Source organism: Choristoneura fumiferana, chromosome 8, assembly GCF_025370935.1.
Source record: "Choristoneura fumiferana chromosome 8, NRCan_CFum_1, whole genome shotgun sequence".
In the NCBI taxonomy this organism is placed as follows: domain Eukaryota; kingdom Metazoa; phylum Arthropoda; class Insecta; order Lepidoptera; family Tortricidae; genus Choristoneura; species Choristoneura fumiferana.
This window is the reverse complement of record NC_133479.1, coordinates 16280762-16303334: the sequence shown is the minus strand read 5'-3', so window position 1 is coordinate 16303334 and position 22573 is coordinate 16280762. Positions and strand designations below refer to the sequence as shown.

General features: G+C 36.8%; 1 protein-coding gene and 1 non-coding gene across 2 annotated transcripts in view; both read right to left on the bottom strand.

The window, feature by feature from the left end:
* Positions 1–22573, bottom strand: part of LOC141430645 (tRNA dimethylallyltransferase) — a 297995-nt gene that overhangs the window by 118095 nt on the left and 157327 nt on the right. The window lies entirely within an intron of this gene.
* Positions 7534–7607, bottom strand: TRNAT-AGU (transfer RNA threonine (anticodon AGU)). Its single transcript has one exon. It is a non-coding gene; the product is annotated as a tRNA-Thr (tRNA).

Below are 22573 nucleotides of genomic sequence, written 5' to 3'. Positions count from 1 at the left end.
TGTATACATGCAGGTGGTAGGACCTAGTGCAAGGTCCGCCCGGATTGCTACCACCATCTTGCTCGCTAATCCTGCCGTAAAGCAGCGGCGTGGAGAGTAAAAATAATCATGAAAATAAAGCCAGGTGTTACAAACATACTGGTGTGCGGTGGTGGTGTGGTGTTGGGTGACAGTTGATATTAGAAACACCGGTCAAGTCGAGTGGTACCCGCGCACTGAGGGGTCGCTTTAACTAGGTCATTCGTCCATCTCGTCAGAAATGTGGAGATACGTAGAAGAACGCGAGGATCACTGAGATAGCCAAGCGAATTAGCTCGTTGAAGTGGCAATGGGCAGGCCATATAGCACGGAGACAGATGGCCGTTGGCGCTGAAGAGTTCTCGAATGGAGACAGAGATAGTGAATCGGCAAGCGCTGCGTAGGACGTTCACGGTACGCTATTCAGACACCTATAAATAATATGATTTTAATATAATATTAAAATGTACTCGTGTCTTTGGAATTAGAGCAGGAAGCATTTGACTTGCAGATCGTGTAAACATGTCTAAGACTGTTGTCATTCTTCATTATTAACAGGTGAATGAAGTGTGAACAACAAACATAAGAAAGACGCTGAAAAAGCCTAGTGGTGCTCGCACTCGAAATTATTTTGATTTTGTATTTAACTAGGTGTTGCCCGCGACCCCGCCTGCGCAGAATTCGCTTATCGCTATCCCGCGGGTACTATGCATTTTTCCGGGATAAAAAGTAGCCCAACTATCCCCATACCGAATTTCGTCTAAATTGGTTCAGCGGTTGAAGCGTGTTGTAACAGACAGACAGAGTTACTTTCACATTTATAATATTAGTAGGGATTTCATCATATTGACATTTCATTTTTTCACTATTTATTTTACAATATTTATCAATACATAAACTTAAATACCAACATAACATTAAATCATAAATACGTTTGCATTTTTTGAAATCCTACTAACAAAAAATATGGACTTTTGTTTTGGTCTGAAATAAAGTATTTCTATTTTATTAATTAATTTATTTTTATCACAATACATTTTAATCACCACAAATCAACTTCTAACGTAATATCAAAAACTCGATAATGTTCTTTGTCAAAGGCTTTTTAATCACAGATGTTATCATAGACTCTAGCATATTTCTCGTATATTTACCAGTAAAATACATTGTTGGTTAGCGAAAAAAACCTCGAATAAAAAAAACTCAATCATAATTATAATCATAATAATTGTTTCAAAACACTTGGTTTCCCCTACAACCGCTGGCTTCGGTGAATATAATGGGTGTTTATAAAACTGTATAACTGTAAAACGCTCTTACGACATTTTGAATCACAGGTGAAACGAACTAGCGCATTTTTGGGGACCGATACCGGTTAAGGGCTAGCTAAGTTGTCAATTAAGGTAAATGATTACCGGTTTTCGTCCAAATTTATGGAATTACTTTCGAAGGCAATATTATCTTTACTTTATCACATAGGTAGCGTTAATAATTAATGAGCCATGAATTCGGTTTGGCTTGCGTTTCATCGTAAACTAAAAGGTTTTACTATGTAGGGATATATAATTCTTAAGTATGCATATTTAAACTTCTACAGCGTGTATATTTATTACAACCACAAATTTTCTCAATAAATACAAATCAATGCTGTTGTTTACATGACCACGCGTCATCTGAACTTAGCCTAAAAAAGAACTTTTCAAATAAATTATCCGTATGTATACCGAATTTCATCTAAATCGGTTCAGCAGTTTAGGCGTGATAAGATAACACACAAACAAAGAGACCTACAGTAACGGTAACAAACATTAAAACTGTACACAATTTCGCATGTAAAATTAGTGGGAAGTCTACAGTGTGAACTTGGCAACCATCGGGCAGTAAATCGAAAGGGATAACAACTTCCTTTTAAAGCTACCGCTAATTAGCCGAGCTTTCGTGTATATAAAATTAATTAAAAAAATAATAATTGTGTTATTTCTCGCACGAGTGAGTCGCAACGAAGATGCTGATAAGTTATAATTAAGATAATACCGATTGATAGCGGCTGCCGGTGTATGTATAATTTTAATTGTTTCGTAACCATTTCACTGCACTTAGTATATTTGATTAAAAATTTGTAATGCCTTTTATTGTTTTTAAAAGATGTATCTTTAACGCTTTTCCTTTAAAGTTAGGGCACATCCATAAAGTCCCAATGGGTCTGGTAATTTATGTAAACGAGCCCTTATCGTTAAGCGTACGACACTGTCTCACACTCACACGTTGACTAGACTATAAGTTAACTATAATGATCATCTCATTTAAACTATTAATTAACTGTTTTCTTCAGGTAAATATAATTTACCGCAAATAAAGAATAAAATAAATGCCAACGGACGTGATTCAAGTTTCAAATTGTGCTTTATTCGCACATGAATGGATAAATAAATTAGTATGATAGTCGAACCACCTTAAAATAATATAAGAGATATGTGACTGATTTAACTTCGAAGAAAAGTACAGCCGTATGCCTATCATAACAGGAGGGCTACTACGAAACTCGAAATTCGTGTCGTGCGGTCCCTCTGACGCGTATACTGTTTAATACGAGAGCGAGAGGGACCGCACGACACGAACTTCGAGTTTCGAGTTTTGTAGTAGCCCTGCTGGAGCAAAAAGGACACAAAGCGTGTGTATGCGGCGGCTGCGTTCGGAGCTTGTTTTCCGGTTGTCTTGTGGCTCTTGTGAGCACATGCTGTATATTTACTAGTAAAACCACACATAAAATAATTGAGATTTTCATAGTAATATGTACGATAAGGGGAAATGGGAGGAAATTCCATAAAGAAAGCTATCTAATGTTAACGGTATTCGATTTCTTTCACTGGTGCTCCTAATCTCAAATGTATTTAAAAAAAAAAAAAAAAAAACCGACTGCCTTAAAAACTAAAAGGAAGAAAATAAGTGTAGTGGTCTAGAACTCTGTCAAGAAGCTCATTTAAGGTTCAACAGTCGGGACCGATTCAAATCGTAACCAGCTCAAAAAATCTTGGTAGTGGGTCCCGACTGTTGAACCTTAAATGAGCTTCTTGACAGAGTTCTTTTATTTTTTTATTTTATACTTTTTTAGATTGCTGTGAAAATAGTAGATTAAAAGTATTATAACCCATATATATTTAGAATGGGCTAATTATTAGCTTTCATTTGATTCTCATAGTGTTACAATACAAAATATATTTTTTTATTCCTTCGCCATATTTTTTTCCGCAGACGCCATATTGAAATATTATATACCCTATGTCACTCCACCAGTTATGACAAATCCAATGATACCCCATATGTTACAATCCGTCCAGCCGTTTAGGCTGCAGCGAGGACCAAAGAAATGGACATACATACCACATACATACATACTTACATACGCTCGAAAAACATAACCCTCCTTCGGGCAGTCGGGTAAAAATAATAATAAATTACTCATACAACTAACTTGGCTCATACAATAAATACCTTACAGACTAACATACATATTTATAATCAGAAATATTTAAAACTAATTTGGTGACAAAACGGCGTGAAATACACAACCAAACCCGGGCCATATTAACATAACAAAGTCACCATCTTCCTTTTTAATTCATGGAATTTTAAACATTTGACATATATGTTCCTTCTATCCGATTTGAGGTAGGTACCTAATCACAAGTATTTTAGATAATGCTTGCTTGGAAACAAATTAAACGTTAGATAAAAATCGTCTGTCACATCATTACTAATTCAATACTAATCCATTTAATTATTACAAACGTAACTAACTATACACAAGAAACATAATGTTTTATGTCAGAAAACCTAACCACTCGAAAGTCAAATTCAAAACGTTTATATTGTAACTAGGCCGCAAAGGGCTCTATTAAACTTTACTTTTTTATACCACTAGCGCCTTCGGAAAAACCATCAGTGCCAAGAATAATGCGCCGCAAGAAACTTAATTGGCAGATCGTCGATGGCACAGGTGCCCCTTATTTCGCATAACATTAATTGTCCTAATATAAATTCGCATAACAAATTTGGCATAACATAATTGTGCATAACAGCGAACATGCATAATAGCACTTATTTAGCAATTTTACCATAATAAATAATGAATCCACATAATTGAAATATGCAAAACATTATCAACCATAACTAAAACTGTTATAAAATCAATACGCATAACTTTATCAAGCGAGTGAATTAGCTTGTTCAGGGCAAAACCGACTCGGTTAGGTTAGGTGCTAGCTATTTTTCTATAACAGCCATAGATAATTTCACATAGTAGTTCACTTCTCAGATCTAATTGAATTGAGTAAATAAAATAATAATCATTTTACTTTTAGTAATATTTTTATTTAATATAACATTTTATAAATTGTTTGACAAATAAAATTTACAATTTCATTAAAATAATCATTTTATGTTTATACTATCAAATTTATGCCAACTTACCGTTATGCCAATCCCGATGGTAATGCCATGCCGCGTTACCAACAATGGCTAAAGCCGCATAACCAAAAAATGTTTTAGTGTTTATATATACCAGCCGCGAAATCTCTAATTTGGTATTTTTTAGGTTACGCGGGATATCATCGATGAGATGATTTTTTTTTCAATACAAAAATTATGTTACAATGTAAAACTTAATTAGAAATGTCATTAGAAAGAGAAAAGTTAATTTGAAATTTATTTATAAAAATTAAGTAGGTATCTAGATATAACTTTTACAGGGATGGTAAAGAGTCATTTCAGATTATTTTACAAGCGTATGGTTTGTTAAAATTTAGCAATCTTATATTTAATCATTGCTAGGTGGTCTGATCGACTTAATATTCGGTACGATGCAAACAGTCTACAAAAAGTAGTCCGGAAAAAAACTTGATGAAAATGTATGTATACATTACGGACACGCCATAAACTTGAAGTTACGACATTTTAATTTATTTAAGAGTAAACAATTTGGGTCGTAGAGCGCAACCTTGTACCGACCAAATTAGTTTCAATTGTTGATTTGATACCTTCAAAGGTTCCGAAGATTTTACGATAAAGGTAATAGAATTGGAATATATATATATATATTTGTATAGTATCTTATTCATATTTCTTTATGAATTGAAGAACCACAAGGAAAACAAAGAATAAATTGCAAAAATTTATGTTTTTCATAATAATATATGGGATATGGAGTAAATGAATAATTTCGACTAACTCAAAGACATACGAGTTCGGGTTTGAACACACGATCCTTTGCTGATAGGCCCACAGGCCAAACCACTGGCCCAACTGGCTATCTGGAAGAGATCCCTTGCGAAATAAGTTCGCCTCCATACATTGATCTCTCAAATCAAACTGTTATTTTTATGAGTTTACTAGCTTTTGCCCGCGGCTCGGCTCGTGTGGTATTCGGTTATCGCGCGCTGTTCCCTCGGAAACTGTGCATTTGTGCATTTTTCCGGGATAAAAGGTAGCCTATGTCACTCTCGGGCCCATAAACTATCTCTATGCCAAAAATCACGTCGATCCGTCGCTCCGTTACGGCGTGAAAGACGGACAAACACACAAACACACTTTCGCATTTATAATATTAAGTATGGATGTAAAATAAAGATTTAAACAATACAATACTAGCCTACGAAAACTTTTTATTTATTTAATAATTACGCACTGTTTGATTGCCCAGCTGGATGACCTCCCCCTCTCGTTTTTAAAAGTATAATGAAGGCTATTATAGTCTTAACATGCTCATGTCCTTGAAGTTTCCATACAAAGTCGCAACACACAAGTGATAAATTTTATCATGAAAAAAATACAACAAAATTGTATTAACTGTGACGTACCCAGTCATTATATGGAATAAAAGTTATACGACGCGTTTTATAAACAATTTATAGCATTAATTATAAAACCCTAAAACCTTTGCGAACGTAGCCGCGGTGGATGCTAGGTTAATTATATATTATACGTCGTGGTGAACGGTAGCCATTGTCTGATGGAAGCTTTCTAGCCGTAGGATCCATTGTTGCGCGGCCTTGGTATTTATCTATTATTATTATAAAATACAACACCCTGTGCAGTTTTTATCGTGAAGCGGGATCTTCGCATTCCGACTGAGATTTCGTTCGAGTAACCTTTTCAACTTCATACCAAGATATATCTACATAATGCACTCTTACTACAGGGTAACTAACAACAATAATATCTTAGGACAAATAATAATATACACTATTAAATAGAAGAAGAGAATAGGAGGCCTTTGTCATTTGACATATATTCGTAAAATTTATAGGTATGATTATTTAATAAGTTATCTAAGTTCTCTTTAAAATAAGTACTATTTTAGCATTGTTCAAAACACTTTTATTAATACAGTATAAATAGTATAGCTACTACTACGATACTAAAAGTTCTTGTTTGAAATGTAGAGATTTTTCACATTAAAAAGGTAAATTGTATTCTTTATTATCATTACAGTAATTAAACTCAAATGACTCTTATTTTCTTTTGAAGAATATATATACATATAATAAGATCGCTAGTTAGAAAAAAAATTACATACAGTAAAAATAATAAATACTTACTGTGCAATATTATAAGTGCGTGTTTATACGTTCCACATTTTAAGGATTTGTCAATGAACCATTTCCGGTACTAGAGGCCTTGGAACATACGTTGCGTACAAAGTAACTATTATACTAAACTAACTTATACATTATGTATCTAGGTAAATACAGGTATTCGTATGTAAAAATGCAAACAATCGTTACATAAAAGAAAACTTAGTCTTAAAAATAACAAAACTTAAATATATATATCAGACATCAGACATCAGAGCCAATAGAGGTCGGATGTGCATTTTTGATACTTTTCAAGTCGAAGTTAAAACCTTAACTTCGACTTAATGTATCAAAATTAAGAAAAGTAGTTATTATATAGAAAGAGCATATAACTACAAGTATTTTCTGTCAAACAAGTTATTTATTGTGCTATCAATAACAATGCAATTCAAATTTGAGCATCAAATCAAAAGGGTGTTACATCCGACCTAAAATTATTAATATAATATTAGGCATATTGCTTTGCTGTGGTCGGATGTTAACATCCGACATTTTGGTTTAGGAAAATTCGGCATCACGAAATAAGTATAGGACTTATGTTCAAATCATACCTACTTTTACTACTACTTTTAAAGCCATACATTAAGATTAGTACTAGAGGCAAAAAATCATAATTAAACATTAGTTATTTTTCTTCTAAGGTATTATGGACAACCGACCTTTTTTAGTAAATCAAACTTGGTTAATAAAAGAGATAGCGATATAACAGTTAGATGGCCTGAAAGAGGACAAAACATTTAGTATGATTCTAAAAAAAAGTGAGTTTGGTAAAAATTGGAGATATTGGTTCTGATATCCAAAATTAACACATTACTAACGTTACAAAATGTAAACAATTTGCATTTCAAAAAGTAAAAAAAAAGCAAAAAGAATAATCCACCATAGGCCCCGACGAGATTCGAACTCGTGATCTCCTGTTTACTAGACAGGCGCTTTAACCAACTAAGCCACGGCGCCTCTACAAGGCGAGGTGAAATTTAGCATCAGTTCACTGAAGTCAGAACAAGACTTCTTATCTCATCTGCACGACAAAATTGTACCGATATTAAAGTTTAGATTATTTAGTACACTAATAAAAATAATAGTAAATAAAATAAATAATAGACAATCTGTAATGAAAAATAACAATGAATAATTGACTAGATGTTACGAGGAAAAACGTTTTAATATTATTTTTCTCAAACATGCTCGGAAATGTATGCGTTAATGTCACGAAATGGAGACATGAAGTTTCTTATTTATGGCTTCCTACCACCTCCCTACATAACTTCTTGGCCTAGTCCATGAAGTATGTATGAAAATCCATTATTGTCCGCTGCTCTAACTTTTTAATTTTGCTTACTAACATTAAACTGATAAAGGAAAAATTACGAACAGCCAACCACCACTACTCTGTAAGCATTTGCGATACTGCGATGCGATGCGATGCGATGCGATGCGATGCGATGCGATGCGATGCGATGCGGTGCGGTGCGGTGCGGTGCGGTGCGGTGCGGTGCGATGCGATGCGATGGATGGATGGATGGATGGATGGATGGATGGATGGATGGATGGATGGATGGATGGATGGATGGATGGATGGATGGATGGATGGATGGATGGACGGACGGACGGACGGATGGACGGACGGACGGACGGACGGACGGATGGACGGACGGATGGATGGATGGATGGATGGATGGATGGATGGATGGATGGATGGAATGGATTGATCCTTGGATTTGGAGAAATGGATGCACTGGATACATGGATGGACCTCGGACCGGAGGAACGGAGGGATTGCTGGATGGATGGATGAAATGTTTCCTCACATTGTTTGAGAAAAGCACTATACAAACCTCGGCCAGAACAGGGATTGCTGGACTCGTTTTATCCCTTACTTCATGGCCTCTGCAGTAATGTACTAATAGTATATTATTACAGTAGGAGGAAGAGTTAAGCTAATAATTATTTTATAAAGCGGGCAGATACGACGTAAATAGATTGGAGATGATGATTAACATGGCCATTTTGTCGTAGGTATGTATTTTGACCATTATGAAAAACGTACCCTAAGAATTTTAATTGTTATTTCTTTCAACTATTATAATATTCTGATTGAATATATTCTGAGACCGGTGGTTTGGGATACAACGTGCTCAGTTACTCTGGCCCCGTCCCACCTCCGTGGCAATGCAGCAAAGGCTGGCTCTACTGCCAATTCGGCCGAACTCCTCAAGCGGCGCAAATACGCACAACTAAGCAGTGGGTACAGTCACCAGCACCAATATCTGATACAACAAGCGTGTACAAATATCTGATACGACTCTATTTCTAGGGCCGGAAGGACGTGTCAGATATTTTTTTACGCTCCGCTGTTGTAGATATTAATGCTGGTGACTGTATGTGTTTGCGACGTTTGGGGTAGAGACTCTGGGACCCTGGGGGTAAAGCGCCCACAGACTCTATAAAGTACCCACTACCAAATAGTATCAAGTTGAATAAGTACCCACCTATTTTTTATATTTTTTTTTTATAACTCGTAATATACATGCAAATGTAAATTAGGATACTTTTCTAATAGGTTAGTCATATAGTTAAGTTTTGCACAGTATTTATATATGGAAGTGTTTTGAGTGTTTCATTTCGCTAACAAACTGTCATGCAGTTTGGAGAAAAAATGTGTTCATGTTTACACTGTGTAATTGTTAAAATTAAATAAATAATAAATAAATAAAAAGAGTGCTGTAAAAGACTGTGTATGTAATCATTCACTTCAACTCTCGTGGCACTACCTATAGCTACATGAATAGGGCCAGTGTGACGTATCGCAGCGATTCAGTCCACGGCCGCGCCATGCGCGCGCGCAGCCTAATGACGATTGTTCCGGACACGCCATAGTGCCCTGTGACCGGGCACGGGTGGCAAAACAAACTCATCATCATCAAAAATATAAATTTACCCGCTGCTTCGCACACGTAAATCATTAGATCAAGCAGCTGATTTTTTTTTTTGGGATTTTTAAAAATTCCCGTGGGAATTCCCGAAAATTAAATCGTGGTTTTCAGTGACGTTCCATAAAAAACAATCACGTCAAATTTCATGTTTCGAGATTTTATCCCTATCCCGTGGGAATATCGGAATTAAAAGTAGCCTATGTTTTATTCCAGATGTACAGCTATCTACATGCCAAATTTCATCCAAATCTGTCCAGCCGTTTCAGCGTGAAGGAGTAACAAACATACTCACTCACTCACTCACTAACTTTCGCATTTATAATATAGGTAAGTAGGATAGGATTTGAGGTGAAATATTATGCAGCCATAACCGGCTACAGCCGTGTTGGCCTCGTGGTTTGACCTACGGCCTCTCAAGCAAAGGATTTTGGGTTCAAACCCCGACTCGCAAGTTTTTCGAATTTCATGTGCGAAACCTGCACAAACTTGCAAGGACAACGGTGTGTGTGCAATCCGCACTGGGCCCGCGTGGGAACTACGGCCCAAGCCCTCTTATTCTGAGAGGAGGCCTGTGCCCAGCAGTGGGATGATAGATGATGACCTTGAAAATCCATACTAATATTATGAATGCGAAAGTGTGTGTGTTTGTATTTACCTATGTTTGTCCGTCTTTCACGTGGAAACGGAGCGCCGGATCGACGCGATTTCGGCATAGAGATAGTTAGTTTATGGGCCAGAGAGTGACATAGGCTACTTTTTATCCCGGAAAAATGCACAGTTCCCGAGGGAACAGCGCGCGATAACCGAATTCCACGCGGGCGAAGCCGCGGGCAAAAGCTAGTAATATTTTTTTTAATATTTTTTTTTCTTGCTGACGGTACGTCGTTATCACATGTGACGGCGTGGGAACGCTGCTCAAGCGCCGCGAAAACGTTCAAAAATAATTGTGTTTTAAATAACTTACGAGTACATCTGGAATTCATAAATATACATAGATGCACTAAAAACTGTACATTCATACATATATTGTAAATGCGAAAGTGTATGTGTGTGTTTGTACGTTTGTCTGGCATAGAGATAGTTAGTTTATGGGCCAGAGAGTGACATAGGCTACTTTTTATCCTGGAAAAATGCACAGTTCCCGAGGGAACAGCGAGCTATAACCGAATTCCACGCGGGCAAAACCGCGGGCAAGTACTACATATATTGTGTTATGGTGTACAATAGTGTCATCGTATTGAAATGATTGTATTGTTGATGTGGTTCATCCAGAACTTATGAATGAACACACGTGAATCAAAAACACTGTAGTTAAGTACAGACATTAAAAAAAACATTAAATTTAAAAAAACAAAAAACCCGACTGCCTTACTGGGTTTTTTGATTTTTTTAATTTAATTTTTTTTATTTTATACTGCTTTGATATTTCTGTGAAAATAGTACATTAAAAGTATTATAACCCATATATATATTTAGAATGGGCTAATTATTAGCTTTCATTTGATTCCCATATTGTTACAATACAATTTTTTTTTATTCCTTCGCCATATTTTTTTTTCGCAGACGCCATATTGAAATATTGTATACCCTATGTCACTCCGACAGTTATGACGAATCCAATGATACCTCATATGTTACAATCCGTCCAGCCGTTTAGGCTGCAGCGAGGACCAAAGAAATGAACATACATACCCACATACATAAATACATACATACTTACATACATAAATACATACTTATATACATACATGCATACATACGCTCGAAAAACATAACCCTCCTTCGGGCAGTCGGGTAAAAACTTCGTAAGTTAAGCGTTACAATGTTTTAGGTACTGCGCATCATTAATTAGGTACCTTAATTATTGAGCCTTTTAAACACTAAGAATTAGGCTTTAACTTCATATGACCCCGTTGTTTCCTTAAAGTTAACGCAGGGTTTCTCAAACTTATGGGTCCACGTACCCCTGTTAAAGTTTCTAGACGACAGCGAACCCCCCCCCCCCCCCCCGCCAAAGAAAGTAATAAAATTGAATGTTGCAGAAAGTAAGGTTATTTTTATTTCAATCATCATCATAATATAATGTACCTATATTATTGATTTCAATAAAAGGTAACAAATATAGGTAAGAATCATCATGCCAACGAAAATACAAACTGAAACAAAAAAGAACAAATAAATAACAAACAAATAAGTAACAAATTTGGAGTTGAAATAAAAAATACAAAAAGACTCCAAAAACCAATCTTAATCATCTTGCTAGTCTTGCAGCCTGGTGGCTTTTGGAGTCACGTAAACTTGTCGGGAACCCCCTACCGTCGAATAGCAAACCCCTAGGGGTTCGCGTACCCCACTTTGAGTAACCCTGAGTTAACGGAAATCAAAAATGTTATACCTACAACGTGTATCTACTCTACTCTCTGGACAAAAACCGAAATCTCGAGTAGAGCTCTTCCTAAGGACCGTTTTAATATTATTGATGAGTAAAGTGAGTGAGACTGTACTACGGTTATAACAACACTTATTCTACATAACTTATGCCTTCATGTACACCGTGCTATAAGGGAATACTCGCTTTTAGTTATATTTATATAAACAATGTTACGGAACAACACAAGTTGTGTCTTTTTGTAAAAAAAATAACTGCAGACGTGTCTTTAGGTTGGATGGAAACTTACCCAGAGGGTAGAGTCACGTCGTATATATATGTATAGTCCTTAGGTAAGTACTTGGGCTTTTTTAACTTTCTGTTCTTTCGTCACCAATTATATAAACCGGAAATTAACGACTATGCGTCATACGCTGGCTCACCGAAATAATATAATTTCAAAGTACCGCTGACTCAGAGCTCAAATTTAATTCGTCATGAAGGGGTGGTTTTTCCCTATTGCTGAGATGGACGTGTAGTTTAAAGAACCAGCTAAGTGCGAGTCGGACTCGCGCACGGAGGGTTCACAGTTTACGTAAAGTTTTTTTTTTATACGACTGGATGGAAAACGAGCAAGTGGGTCTCCTGATGGTCAGAGATGACCACCGCCCATAAACATCTGCAACACCAGGGGTATTGCAAACGCGTTGCCAGGATATATTTATTGCAGAATGGACAGCCGGTGAAATTACTGGCACTTAAGGTATCCCATCATAGGCATCCCATCATAAAAAAACAGCGGTCAAACTTATAACACCCCTCTTAAAAAGAAAGAAGGACAGAGAGGTTTATTTTGGTTCCATAAATCCATAAGCACCACCGCCTAACAGTAAGAAGACTAAAATTAGCAAACTAAGTTATTTGGTGACACGACACGACAGGACACCAAAAAGTGCCTCCACTCAGTATGTGCTACACGTTATGTGCAAAAGTAAATAAAGATATTGTAGTTCTAAGTTAACTTAATTGAAACGTTTAAAATTCTCAAACCTGTTTTAAATTAGTCGCACTAAACCGTCAGCAGGCGGAGCCATTAACAATTCCTAATTAAATGGAATCCACTGGAATAAAAACGCAAAGCAAACTACTTAATCAGTAAAAGAAATATTTAAAACACAAAAACGTCACAACACACAGACAAGGCAAAGTGTTAAATCGAATGCGGCGATTAGATTTTAAACTTTGTGTTGATACTTTTTACATTTAAATTGGTTGGATTTTTTTAAGAACTTACGCCGTTTCAACCGGTTCGCGGTTGCTAAGAGTCTTATTTGAACTTTGTTAAGTTTCAAATTGCGTTGGTTGAAGTTTAGGTTGTATGGGAGCTAAATGATTCATTGAGTGGCCCCCTCAAGGACGACTCATTCATGACGGAGCGGGTATCGTTCGCGTTACTACCACCACTCGATTTCGCCAGATGTTATGAGGAAAACATGTGATGATCTTAATTAATTAATTTTTATATTCTTGAGAATACCTACAAGGGGTTACTATAAAGCCGAGTTTAGAGTTGCAAGAAAAATCGTGCAAGTTGCATTACTGCGGCGCTCAATGCCCACTATAAACTCGTTGGCTTTACGGCCTCACGATATAATGCAACTTGTACGATTTTTCTTGCAAGTCTAAACTCGGCCTTACACTGCACATAAATTTCCTTCTAGATAATTTTATTGTGTGATATTTTTTTAGTCTGTGACAAAATCGTAGCCAAAAAAGTCACACCGTATGTAAAAGAAGTAAGTTATAAAAACTTACATACTTTTTTCACCGTTAAGGTTCACGGTGGATGCAGGGAGCAACTGGAGGTCTATGGGGGAGGCCTATGTCCAATAATGGACGTCCTATGTTTGATATGATGAAGATGATGATGAGGTATATTCTTAGTTATCACTGTCACACAGTTAAAAACCCTGCTTGCAAATAAAAAAAAATAGCATTCAAATCGATTCACCCGTTTAAGAGCTACGGTGCCACAGACAGACACACATAGCAGTCAAACTTATAACACCCCTCTTTTTGCGTAGGGGGTTAAAACTGACAGGGGTACCTCTGTAAGAAAAAGAAAATAGAAAATAGAATTAGAAAATATTTATTTCGCACTTCGCAAATTACACAAACACAAAAAAAAACAAAACAAAAAAGAGTTTTTCCGGCGCGTTTTGCTGAATCTCTACGAATATATACTCTACTGCCTAGTCTGAAACGTATATATACCTACCTATTAGATCTGATATATTTTTTCTTCACAAATTTGAAATAATGTCTATGTTTCCATTCCAGCAAACAAAATGGCAGGTTTTTAATCATTGACCTGACCCCCTCTGTACTGTTAAGTCTAACAACTGATAGAAGGTAACACAAATAAAACTATGACGTGCTGCGCAATTACCATGTTAATATATAAAAAAATAAAGATACATTAAATATATAGATAACATAAGAGCTTCATTAGTAAAACGACAGACTGATTTTTGTTGGACAAAGAAGACTCCCAAACTTTTGCAGTTTACTCCGCCCGTTCACAGATGGCGTTGTTCGCAATCGCGACTGGCGGGAGTCGCGCCACGCCAAGGTCAAGGCTGAATGTCAGCCAATGACGTTTATCGGACCCGAAATGGCACGAAATTGTGGACTTTATTGCCCTTGTGACCTGGAGTAAAATATTTAACGACTCAGTTACGGTTTTGGGACAAAAATAGATAGGTACCTATAGGCTAATAAATAGTTATCATCGCGTTTAATAGATGAAAATAAACTTTCTTAGAAACTGTATTGTGATTTCTTAGGAGTTATAAATGTACCTATTTCAAACGATTTCTCATTATGCTATACTTACTTTTATCAAGTTTCAGTAAAACCAACATAACTGTTACAAAATGTACATACAATAATGTACATAGTATAAAAGATAATTATGCGACAACTATCCGCCATTTTGCCAAACCGTCTAACTAAACAAGGAAAATAACGACGGACCTTGTTAGCCTGCAGAATAACTCATCTTTCTTAATCATGTCACGCTCAAAACAGCGAAAAAAAAATACAGAGCAACCTTTTTAATTGCGATCTCAAATAATATTTCCAGCTTCAAAAACCACAAATGCAACTTTAAAGTATTGTAGGTATGGCTGGTATTGCGTTGGAGGTCGTGGCAAAGATGGCGGTGTGTTTTATGAATGAGCGGCGAGTGAATGGGGGCGGATGTGACGTCACGACGCGACGGAGGCGCCGCTGCGCGCGCGCACCCTCGAGCGTAGTGTGGTAATCCACACGGGACTGACTAAAATGACTAAATAGATGCTGCGAAGAGTAATAATACTTAAGTATACCTACAGATTGATCGCCTCCGACATATTGGCGTCAGGTCTGTGTGCATAGCCTAGAATATGTCTACAAATTGAACTGATTTTCATTAAGGCGTTAAAGTAAGAACCTTCTTATATCCTTTTGTACATCTTCTGTATTTAGATGTTACAGTGTAATGGTTTTTACTGTACTAATGTCATAAATTAGATGTTGACAAATAAATAAATCCTATTAATATCAGAAAAAAAAACAGTGTGTACTTTAAATCCCTAGAAATTACAAGGTAAAAGTTTTATCCAAAAGAATTGCAAAGTTACCGTGGGATGGGATAGAGATAAATGAATTATTTGAAGACGAAGTCGCAAACAAAAAGTAGTACATAATAAGTAAATAATAATAACGACGGTTTCTGGTGCCGTTTTAAACATTAAGAGCATTTTTTTTTTCAAATACATACATCTCTAAAACAATACAATACAAAACAAATGTTATTTATTCAACGCCAAAAATCATAAAATGTAATAGCAAAAAAAAAATTAACATGACTAATATCTAATGAATCAAATCAACGTGAATTGAAGTTGATTAAAAAATATACCGATGAGTGCTAAGTGGCACAAATCGGTCACATGACAATCGCATGTGCGCGCGTCGGTGAATCACTGTGCTAGTGCAGTTTTTTCTACTGCATGAATGGGCTATAACGCCACTATAGCGCTACTATGCCGCTACTACAGTGCTACTATACAGCTACTACTGTTATTAAAATAGCGCAGCGTGCACTGTTGCGTAATCTTGATGCCATTATATTTACATTTAAGCGTCGTACAACTTTTTGTTTACATTTACACTATCTGTCGCGCTCGGTGTTGGTTAAATGAATTGTTTCAGTTCATTGGTTAGTTTATTCAGGGAGTCTCAGTGTTCGATTCAAGTCGCATAACTGAGCTACTTTTGTTCTGCTACTTTAAAAAAATATGACCACTGTTAAAATCATTTTTTTCATACAAATTAAATGTAATTTTCAATGTATGCCATACAATATACAATACTAAATTGACGGCACATGGATAAATGTTTATCTTAGAGATGTTAAATAACTGTCAAAAATATATCTAGGCCCCCGTACCAAGAGACAGGGATAACACCGCCATGTCCGATAAACTGATTTAACAATTAAACTTTGTGGATCAATAAATGATCTAAATTTAAGTTTTTCGAAAATGTTACAAAACAAAAGTAACTTAGTTTCGTGAGTAGTATCGAACCTTGAATTTAAAGCCCCGTCAGGTCAGGGACACACTCTGTATATTTTATGAACAATTCTAACAAAGTACCTAACTGAATACTATGACCGTACGTACCTGGGTTATGAACCTTCGCATAGTAACACCTGAATCAATCAATTACAGGAGTGTTTGCATAAAAATACAATCGGATTGATAACCACCTCCTTTTTTTGAAGTCGGTTAAAATACACAGTATACTTTCTGTATGGCCAATTAAATAAATTAGCTAAAATATTTTTTTTGCTCACCCGCGACCTTATAACATCAATAAACATAAATGTTAATATCATGAGGTCACGGGTGAGCAAACAAATTCTTTTAGTTCATTGATATGGACCTCCGCTAAGTAACATCTGATTCAATAAATTATTTAAATTAAATAATGAATAAATAAGAATAGTAACAAATTGAAGTAGTCTTCAAGAACTAGGCGTAACCTTTGTTTCAACACCATCAAGGTGTAAAAATATTAGAATGCTTTATTGAAACTTTGTAATGAACATAAACTAGTTTTGAATTAATTCAATGGGCCCCAAAGCTATTCAAAGTAAGTTAAATTCATTACTTTATTAGGATAGGTACACTCGGAGTACATTGTAATACAAGAGCGAGCATCCGAATAGTAGTCAGTAATAAAGCAACAATGTGTGTGCGCATAAAAACTCGTAGATGTGGCACGAGAATAAAAAATATTGTAGTTCCCTGAGTGCCAAATAAAACGTACGTGAACTTACTGGTTTACATTAATATATGTTTATTTAGAACAAATAGTTACAAAGTTATTTAAGAAAAAAATGATAGTAATTTGACACTTCTCATAATAATGGCTGGACACTGACATGAGAAAAGACTGTGTTTCGCTTTTGTAATTGTTTGTAATAATAATATGTTCTTTTCGTTTTATATTGGATTTAATGTAAATAATTTTGTATTTTGCATTTGAAATTTACCACGAGCTTTGCGGTGAAGGAAAACCTCGTGAGGAAACCTGCACAAACCTGCGAAGCAATTCAATGGTGCGTGTGAAGTTCCCAATCCGCACTGGGCCCGCGTGGGAACTGTAGCCCAAGCCCTCTTGTTCTGAGAGGAGGCCTGTGCCCAGCAGTGGGACGTATATAGGCTGGGATGATGATGATGATGAATTTTGTATTCATTTTCTCTCTTTTGAGTACCTATTTCTGTTTTTTCTCTTTACCGCACGTAATTTTCATTGTCTGCTTATCCTCTATATAACAAAATGTCTTCTCTTAACTAGGTTAGCAGGAAGAGATCCCTTTTTAGGGATAAGCTCGCCTTTGTTCTCCTCTCTTTGTATTTGTATTTTTATTTTTATGTGCATAAAGAGTTTACATACATACATACATAATATGCCCAACTTTTTTTTATAAGTAAGAAAAACGTTTCTTAGTATTATAATGTCTATATTTTATCTTTGAACTTGGCTGGACACACTGCCGCGTGTCTAGATAAAAGGAGTCTGCATTATAGTCTTAAGATCAAAAAGTAAATTCTCCAATATTAAATATATTTCGCAGGAGGTGGTGGTGGTGCTTGTGCAAGGTCGGCCTGGATTGCTACCACCATCTTGCTCGCCAATCCTACCGTGAAGCAGCAGTGCTTGCACTGTTGTGTTTCGGTGTGGAGAGTAAGACAGCCGGTGAAATAACTGGCACTTGAGGTATTCTATCTTAGGCCTCTAGGTTAGCAACGCATCTGCAATACCCCTGGTGTTGCAGATGTTTATGGACGGTGGTGATCTCTTACCATCAGGAGACCCACTTGCTCGTGTTCCATCCAGTCGAATAAAAAAATAAATATACATGGAACCCTTGGCCTGTATGTATGCTTAGCCACCGTTTTTAATTTTATTTTTATCGAGTCAACCATTTTTTTCATGAACCATTTTTTTATTGATGTATAAAAATATGATTTCAAGTTACAATTGTAGTGATATGAGATTAGTTTTAAAATAAAATGAATATAGATTCATTCTATTAACTAAACTAACTCTTACTCTGTACCTGCCGTGTCTAGTACAATCATAGAGCTACACTCATGGCATTATAATGGCAATAAATAACTCAATATCAGGCACATTTCTAAGCCACAAGGGTGATTCTGCTACAAGTAAGTATTTAAAAAATATTGACGATTATTTTAGGGAAGAGTGGCGAAAGAAAGGGGAGGCCTAGGCTCAACAGTGGGACATATTACAGACTACATAAAAGAAATGTGGCGTTATATTTTACGAGCAATTCACGGAAGCTACAAAAATATGTATATATATCCTTTCATTTCATAAAAAAAAAAATATATCATGGGACACTTGGACACCACTTGACCAAGTTCCAAACTAAGCAAACCATGTACTATGGATACTTGGCAACGGATAAACATAGTTATATAGATAAATACATACTGAAATACATATTAAACATACAAGACCCGAGAACAAAATTATTCGTATTATTCATACAAATATCTTCCCCAGTCCGGCCCGGCCGTGGTATTTGTAAGTTTCACAGATCAAAAGATCAAAAAAATGCAATAAGGCCGTGACGTGAACTACATCTTCTTTAGTTGGAGTTGGACTACTACGATGCAATGTCAAAATAGGTCAATGAACTCGTGAGGGGTAAAAAAAAGTCCAAATACTCGTTCTGTATCTGCTTCAACTGAAAATGTTCAAAAGTTTCTGACCGATATTGACTTTCAAATAACAGAAAGACGAGCATTTGCAACTTACACTATCTGTATACTCTGTATACTACTACAACTTAGGTATACTTTAGCTGTATACTATCAGGTTATCTATTGTAAGAAAATTTTAGGTAAACACATGTTATGATTGTTTTTTTGGAGTATTTTTTGTATTTTTATTTCAACTCCAAATTTGTTACTTTTACGGGTATCCCGTGAAACCATACAAATTTGGAGTTGAAATAAAAAATACAAAAAAGACTCTAAAAAAACAATCATAATTTGATTGCTTACTAGTGACATCTCTTGTCTGGGTGAGCGGTTAGTTCCGAAAGAATGTGACGTCTCTCGATGATTCTCGATGAACATCTAGATTCCTGTCCAGCAGTGGTGTAGGGGTTATAGCACGCAGCACGGATTGCTGAGGACCTTGGTTCGATTCCCAGCGCTGGTCCCTTTTTCTGGTTTATCTGTGCATCCATGTCTCAGTTTATATTTTCGACATACTATCTGATTATTTTAGGTAACATTATTTCCAGAAATTCAATGTTTCCATTTTTAAATTTATATCTCAACAAATAAAACAAGTTCAAATAATAAACAACAATCAGGCTCAAAGATCCGAATCGTCTGTAATAAAACGAATACGAGAATTCGCAAGCCCCAGAATGGCCCTGGCGGCCACAATTGAACTCATTTCCTTATTGTCGCGTTGCGTCATACTCGGCCTCCCGGAATCCGGCGAAGGACGGGAGTTGTGGGGTAGCTGAAGAGTCTGACGACTAATTAGACAAAAATATAAGTTTTATTTAATAAATAGGATGGCAAACAAAATATTGCGGCACCTGATGAAAGTGTATGAGTAGGTACCATGTCTGTATGTATGTATTGAGTACCAACACTAATAGACATGTGTAACAACAGAGGACAGCCTAGAGGGCTAAGATAAAATAAGTAAATCATGTTTTAATCATTTTACAAGTTTCAAGTTTTTATTTAACTTGCACTGTATGCATGTATCTATGTATGTATGTGCGGTTCAAATCTTGCAAGTTGAATTTGACCCACTTCCAGTGGTTTGATTGACTTGAAATTTGGCATACTTAGGTAAATTGGGTGACAATACAATAATCTAGTAGTGACATCTTGGTGGTCCAGTCAGGAACGGCTCTGCAGGATGGAATTCCTCAACGGTTAAGGCATCGACTTGAAATTTGGTACGGAAATGTGGTGTGACAGTGCAAGTACAGTCAGCAAAAAAGCTTGTGTTCAAAATGAATTTTTTAACAAAAAACTTTTTAGTGCACTATAGGTACCTGAAATTTTAGGTTGTTTCCACCCCTTTGTTCCACCAGATAACCCTAGACAAGATTTTAACTAGGTGAAACATTCCTTCATTCTTCTTTCTTCATCTTGTTCTCCATACGTAACCATCTAACATAACCACAGGCCCTTTACTACGAAGTGCAAAATTCGAACTTCGTGTCTTGCCGCCCCGCTCACACTTATATTATTTACGTGAGTGAGTGAGAGAGACGGTACGATCCGAACTTCGATTTTCGAATTTCGTAGTAGCCCCTCTGCGCTGGCAGGGGACAAATTATTATTTAACTTAATTAGATCCTGCCCCTGTACTACGAAGTGCACAACTCGAACTTCGTATGTTGCCGTCCCGCTGATGCTTATGTCATTTAATACGCGAGTGAAAGGGACGGTGCGATACGAACTTCGATTTTCGAGTTTCTTAGTAGTCCCTCTGGCGCTTCACCGACCGTTACAGCGGCGCTCTCGTTTCGCTCGCTTGGCTCGCGCGTCGAAAATCGGCAACAGCCTATATCTCAAAACAAGTCGTCTTCAAATCAACACTATCGATTCGGCACTCAATCCACCACGCCCATAGCAGAGCAGGGTCCGGATTGAAACGGCAACGTATCGCAAGCGGAAGCTAGATACGCGATAAGCCTGTAGTAAGGCTGGGCCGCATGGCAACAGACGAGACTGCGCGCGTGCATAGGCGGAAGCGATTTAGGCCACGAGCGCTTATTAGATTAGAGTTAGAGATTAGAGTTTGCATTGCCGGCAAGACTTTTCTTTGAGCCACAAATGCACATATGCGTTCAGCTCAGTGCCGGACTAGCAAATTCAGGGCATCTTTGGGGAACACTCTAAACTGAAGTAATCGAATAAATACGCTATTTTTTTAAGTAAGTCTACAGGTTGTAACATTCATATCGGTCAGTATGGGAAAGTCTGAAACTAATCATACGAAGATCCGTTCTTAAGAACCATGTCATTGGTTTTAATAACAAGAAAAACTGCAACCATACATTTTCAAAAACTTGTACTCAGTTCCAGAGCGGGAGTCGAACCCGTATGTTTTGAAAATAAAACTTACATTATTAAAGAATATGAAATACAATGAATGTTATTAATTCTAGTTATCGTGTTTCATAGTAACATTTATTGCTTACGACCTTCACTACCGATATCGAAATAGCTTTTTTTATGTAGCCTGTATTATGTCCCACTGCTGGGCAAAGGCCTCCCCTTTTCTCCGCCACTCTTCCCTGTCCTGGGCATGCACCTGCCAATCGAGCTGAAAAACGCTCAGGTCGTCCCGCCATCTCCTCTTGGGTCTGCCTCTGCTCCTATGCCCATCCCTCGGATCCCATTCAGTTACGATTCGTGCCCATCGGTCCGGGTGCATGCGGCAGACATGTCCGGCCCAGTCCCACTTCAGCTACGCGGTCTTGACACCCACATCTGTGATACGAGTTTTGGAGCGCAGTATCGTGTTTCTGATTCGATCAGTTCTCCGAACACCCAAAATACTGCGCTCCATTGCTCGTTGGCAAACCATGAGCCTGGAATTTTGAGCTTCAGTCAATGACCAAGTCTGTGCGCCGTAGGTTAAAATGGGAAGAATACACATGTCGACGAGTTTGAAGTAGAAATATGTAGGTATGTTTTATTTTTCAAAACGACCGGGTTCGATTCCCGAACTAAGCAAGTTTTTTTTTTGTAAATTGTATGAATAATACGAATGTTTGTTCTCGGATCTTGGATGTTTAATATGTATTTAAGTATGTAAGTTATCTATATAAGTATGTTTATCCGATGCCTAGTATCCATAGTAGGTACAAGCTTTGCTTAGTTTGGGACTAGGTCAATTGGTGTCAAGTGTCCCATGATATTTATTTATTATTAATTATGGGCGAAAGTCATGTAACGCTATTGCGGGCATTGAATGCCTTAAACACTATT